Source organism: Blennius ocellaris, assembly GCF_963422515.1.
Source record: "Blennius ocellaris genome assembly, chromosome: 23".
Taxonomy (NCBI): domain Eukaryota; kingdom Metazoa; phylum Chordata; class Actinopteri; order Blenniiformes; family Blenniidae; genus Blennius; species Blennius ocellaris.
Window position 1 is genome coordinate 17,088,767 of NC_137672.1, and position 5,828 is coordinate 17,094,594.

The following is a 5,828-nucleotide window of genomic DNA, read 5'->3' on the forward strand; positions in this document are numbered from 1 at the left end:
CACATCATCCGGTGTCTCATCCAGTGTAAAGACACAAACACACTCCTGACACACACACACACACACACACTCATTAATCTGCAACTGTCTGGCCTCCCTGTGGCATCTGGTTGTTGTCAGTGTGTGTGTGTGTGTGTGTGTGTGTGTGTGTGTGTGTGTGTGTGTGTGTGTGTGTGTGTGTGTGTGTGTGTGTGTGTGTGTGTGTTTGTTTTCCCCTCACATCTCCACGCTTCCAAGCCTTTAAGCGTTTGGCTCAGTGGTCCCGGGGTCTATCTGAGGTCTCGCTCCACGGTTGATTCCAAACCTCCGTTAAGCGTGGGATCGCCGTCTCAAGGTCGCATTTTCGGCGGGATGGCGTGCACCTGCCCCGCGCTTTTCGTCGTACCTAGCGCTCCATCGCGTCGCACAATACCAGGCCCATTGTACTTATAGCTGTGAACGTGTGTTCGCACAGTGTTGCTGGGAAAATAAACAAATATCTCGACTTTGTGTGTGTGTGTGTGTGTGTGTGTGTGTGTGTGTGTGAGAAACTTCCAGTGCAGAAAGAGAACATCGTGATCCGACAGTTTTCTGGTTTCACTCAGAAAAAAAACGTCGACGCGAGAAGAAATGAGCTGCAACTGATCGGAATCAAATGACTTTTTGTCTTCCAGCTTCAACAAATGGGATGTTTACATGTTGTCCACCCAGGAACATGAATAGTAACTAGTAACTTTGGAACTGAACTCTTTAATAGTAATATTTTAGTTGTGATAAAATAGCCGAGCTGTTTGCAGGTCAGTGTGGGCAGACATTAAATTAACTTACCTTTTTATTCGCTTTTTTCTCTTTCCCCCTCCCTTTTTTCTCTTTTCTCAGTTTTTTTTGTTTATTTTCCTCTATTTTCTTTTCCTTCTCTTTTTTCTTCTTTTCTTTTTTCTCCCCCTTTTTTAAAAATGTTTTTCCTCTTTATTTTATTTCCTCTTTCTTTTCTTTTTTAATGTTTTTCCCTCTATATTTTCTTTTTTTTTATGTTTTTCCTCTTTATTTTCTCTTTTTTTCTCTTTATTCAAATTTTTTTAAATGTTTCTCCTCTTTATTTTCTTTTCCTTGTCTTTTTTTCCTCTTTTCTTTTTTCTCTTTTTTCCTCTTTTCTCACCCTTTTGTCTACAATGTTTTTCCTCTTTATTTTCTTTTTCTCTTTTCTCTCTCTTTCCCCCTTTTTTCCTCTTTTTTTTAGTTATCATTGCACAATTTTGCAAACTTAAGATGGAATTTGGTCCCTGAACTTAAATATGTTTTAGGATCACAACTCTAAGATAATTTCCTACATTTACAATGCAAGAGGCAAGAAGCACATTTGAATCAGTCACTTAAGTTCAAGTCAATTACTTCAGTGGAAATTAGCGTGAATTAGCTTCATTTATCGCCTTTCAGTTCCAGAACGTCTGTTACAATACAAACTCTCCTGCTCATCCTACAAATGCGTATTCGTGACAAATCTTTACGAGATGGAAGAGTTTTGTGCAGGAATGAGAAACAGCCACACACATGCTGTTCGACAACAACAAAACAAAACAACAAAAGCAAAAACATTTGGCTGCCAGCTCAATGTGGCGCCAGTTATTTTTAACGTTTCCATCATTAATTACTAAAGCACAGACTATAATCATAAAAAATTAGAATAACAAATTTTTATTTATTCGCCCAGATGATGTTTTTAACCTTTTTTTTTTTTCTCCTCCTCAGACTAATAAAACACAAAAGGCTGGTATTACGGACACACAGGAAGTAATCAGTGGAGTTTATGATGGGAGCGGATGGAGGGACGGTAAAGTCCCGGTTTTATTGCTAATGGAACATCCGATCGGCGATCCGATTCCCCTGCGTGGTTTTAACGTCTCAACGGGATTATCTCTATAAAGAAAGGTTAAATAAAGAGAAATAAATGTGTCTGAATGCATGCGGAAGACAGAAACGCGAATGAAAAGACATTTTACGATTAAAAAGACTAGAAATGTTAGAAAAAACTAGAGCTACACTCGGTAGAGCGCTGACCGCCGCCATTTGTTTGTTAGCATCGATGCTAGCTTTGTCAGGTGAGCAACGTCGCTGCGTGAAACACTGAGCAGGGAGCGTCTCCATGGCAACAGGCGCTGATCTCCACCATGAGGCGCCCCCTCCCATCCGCTTTGTATGGGACAGTTTTTTGGGATTTATTCGGAAACGGTGCGTCGTTAACATCCAAAATTGAATCGATAGGTTCTTGGACGATGACAAATCATCTCTGAAATTTCAGGCAATTCGAATGAACAGTTTTTGCGTGAAGTTGGTCAAATACATACAAATAATTACATAAATAAATGTGGATGAAAATGTAACATAGATAGATAGAGAGAGAGAGAGAGAGAGAGAGAGAGAGAGAGAGAGAGAGAGAGAGAGAGAGAGAGAGAGAGGAGAGAGAGAGGAGAGAGAGAGAGAGAGAGAGAGAGAGAGGAGAGAGAGAGAGAGAGATAGATAGATAGATAGATAGATAGATAGATAGATAGATAGATAGATAGATAGATAGATAGATAGATAGATAGATAGATAGATAGATAGATAGATAGATGCCAGTATTTGTTGATTAAATCTTTTCAAGCGAAAACGGAAAAAAAACTGTTGTCGGAGTCACCGAAAACACAACTTTTTGAAAACACCCCGACTGCCGTTTCCATGTTAGCGGCGCAAAAACGCAACTTTCTGAAATGATACTGAGCAACGGCGCTTTTTCACTTGAAAACGAGGGATTTTCTGATTTGGCCACTTCGTCCGTCCGAAACCAATAAAAGTTCAGTCCAACGTCTTTTAAAAAAAAAATTTTTTTAAATGCAAACAGAGAAAAGTAGGTCCCGTTGCGCCACATGGACTCGGTCCAGTGGACGACTGGCGGTTTGTGTGAAGTTGGCGGCTTTGCCACATGTGAGTAAAACTCCTTTCTCTCCGTATTAAATTTCTGGCTTTTTGCACAGAAATACACAGAGGCGGGGTTTTTTTTTGGGGGGGGGGGGGTGGGTTACTTTATAGAGTGCCAGACCACGAGCCAGACTGTGTCCATCACCCCCCCCCCCCCCCCCCCCATTAGTGCTGCAGAAAGATAGACAAGCCTCCAAATCGGACACCACATGGAGCCTCCAGCCTCCCGCCAAGATTCATGCAGGGTTTATATTTGAAAACAGCGTGGCTCACCGCTCAGAATTATAGATTTTCGAGGGAGCGCGTCGCGGGCTCCGTGTCGGTCTGACAACCCCACCCCCCCGCCTCGCCGCCTACCCCCCCCCCCCCCCCCGCCTCCACCGCCATGGCCAAAAACAACAGTTTTTCTTGCGCCGGCTTTTCCGCGCAGCAGGAAAACACCAGCAGACGGCAGCTGGTCAGAGATTTACACACTTTTTGGAAACGTCCGAGAGCAAACGGGCGTGAAGGATGCACCTCCACCTGCACCTCCACCTCCACCTCCACCTCCACCTCTACCTCTACCTCTACCTCTACCTCTACCTCTACCTCTACCTCTACCACTACCTCTACCTCTACCTCCATCTCCATCTCCATCTCCACCTGCACCTCCACCTCCACCTCCACCTCCACCTCTACCTCTACCTCTACCTCCACCTCCACCTCCACCTCTACCTCTACCTCCACCTGCACCTCCACCTCCACCTCCACCTCTACTCCACCTCCACCTGCCACCTCTACCTCCACCTCCACCTCCACCTCTACCTCTACTTCCGCCTCCACCTGCACCTCTACCTCTACCTCTACCTCCACCTCCACCTCTACCTCTACTTCACCTCCGCCTCCACCTCCACCTCCACCTCCACTTCCACCTCCGCCTCCACCTGCACCTCCACCTCCACCTCCACCTCTACTTCCACCTCCGCCTCCACCTCCACCTGCACCTCCACCTCCACCTCCACTTCCACCTCCGCCTCCACCTGCACCTCCACCTCCACCTCCACCTCTACTTCCACCTCCGCCTCCACCTGCACCTCCACCTCCACCTCTACTTCCACCTCCACCTGCACCTCCACCTCCGCCTCCACCTGCACCTCTACTTCCACCTCCGCCTCCACCTGCACCTCCACCTCCACCTCTACTTCCACCTCCACCTCCGCCTCCACCTCCACCTGCACCTCGGTGCAGGTGGTTCGTAACGGCGGGAATTGTTCATACAGAAAACATCGTGGGAAAATGTACTCAACAGTTTTAATTTTAGCTAAACTAAACTTGTATGAATGTAAATATATATATATATATATATATATCCCTGTGCATTTGATTTCATCGAGGGGAAACGCTACTCGGCGCCACTGGAATATTTTGCACCAAAACAAACAAAGAAACAAAGAAGACGAGAAGAACAATAGAACTTGAGCAGGTGTGTTGAGAACAACATGACAACATCAACTTGTGCTTAAAACTGCCAAAGACTCGGGGTGAAGCGAGGACGTGGAAGATAAAACTGTAGAAACACGCGAGCTTCACAGTCGGTTTACATCCAGATCCAGAACATCGTGCTCCGGGGGGGGGGGGGGGTGGGGGTGGGGTTAGGTTATTGGGGGGAACCCAAGATGTAGAGTTATAGTCGTCAAACATAAAACCAATCTGATGGGATGAATTAAGACGTCCTGTAACTGACTTGGCACACAAAGGCGCAGTGTGTGTGTGCGTGTGCGTGTGCGTGTGCGTGTGCGTGTGCGTCTTCTCAAAATGAAAGGAATGCTGCTTCCCTTACACCACATTCGTAAATGTACGCTGAATATTACTTCTCGCGTTTTCTCCTACTTTCCAGAAGTTGCTTTTCTACTCGTTTCCATGGAGACGGGGGCGTTTTCAAAGACTTCCCCCTCGGGGGCGGTCGTTCAAGCAGTTGATTTTTCTGTTTTGTTTTGTGTGTCACTTCCACTGGACATGTCCATCGATGTTTCTAAGTTTGGCGGCCGCAGATTTTTTTTTTTTTTTTTTGGTGTGTGTGTGTGTGTGTGTGTGCAATTTTTCAGCCTAATTGACGTTCCAGTCAAACACGGTGACATATAAGGAGCCGTTCGTCTCCCGGGGGGTTTATGCAACGGCTGTTGACGCTGGACGGGCGTCTCCTGTGGACGACTTCATTTCAGAGTCGGACCGCAGCCAAAAAAGCAGCTTTTATTCCCAGTTGTGCTTTTTTTTTTTTTTTTTTTAAATTAGAATCAGATCGGACGCAAGAAAGCATGTGGAAGGTTCTGGAACGAAGACGACACGGGTTCCTCTGTCCTCTGTCCGCCCGGGAAAACTACTTTTCAGGGGCCAGTAATAAAGGAATGAAGCGTAAAATGTCAAAATATGGATCTTTTTAAGTCTAAAACAAAAAAAAAAAGGCCTTCGGTCCAAAAGTTCAATAAAGAAAATGGATAAATGACGACATCAGTTAATGATTACATGTCTGCTGATTGATTGAAACTGGATCCCGCTGCAGCTGGAAATGATGTCTGCTCTGAATAACTCATATTTACGTGCGGTTCAACTTCACCCCCCCCATCTTTCAAACGTTTAACAAATCCATCATGAAAAGTACCATTATGTTGAAGGACAGTGGGAAATATAATCTTTTAAACTATCCTTCGTCTGCTTGGGTTTAAAAATCACTTAACTATAATAATAATGGGGATTTCAGTCAGATATAAATATAGAAATAGTGTAATATGTTTATTTCAATCGTTTTCCTGCTGTTCGTTTCAGAAACGTTTCACGTTTACACAGGCAACGTTTGAAAACGATGTGTTTCCAAAGAAAAACAGCAGGAAGTGGGTGGGGCGTGGATGACGGGTTAA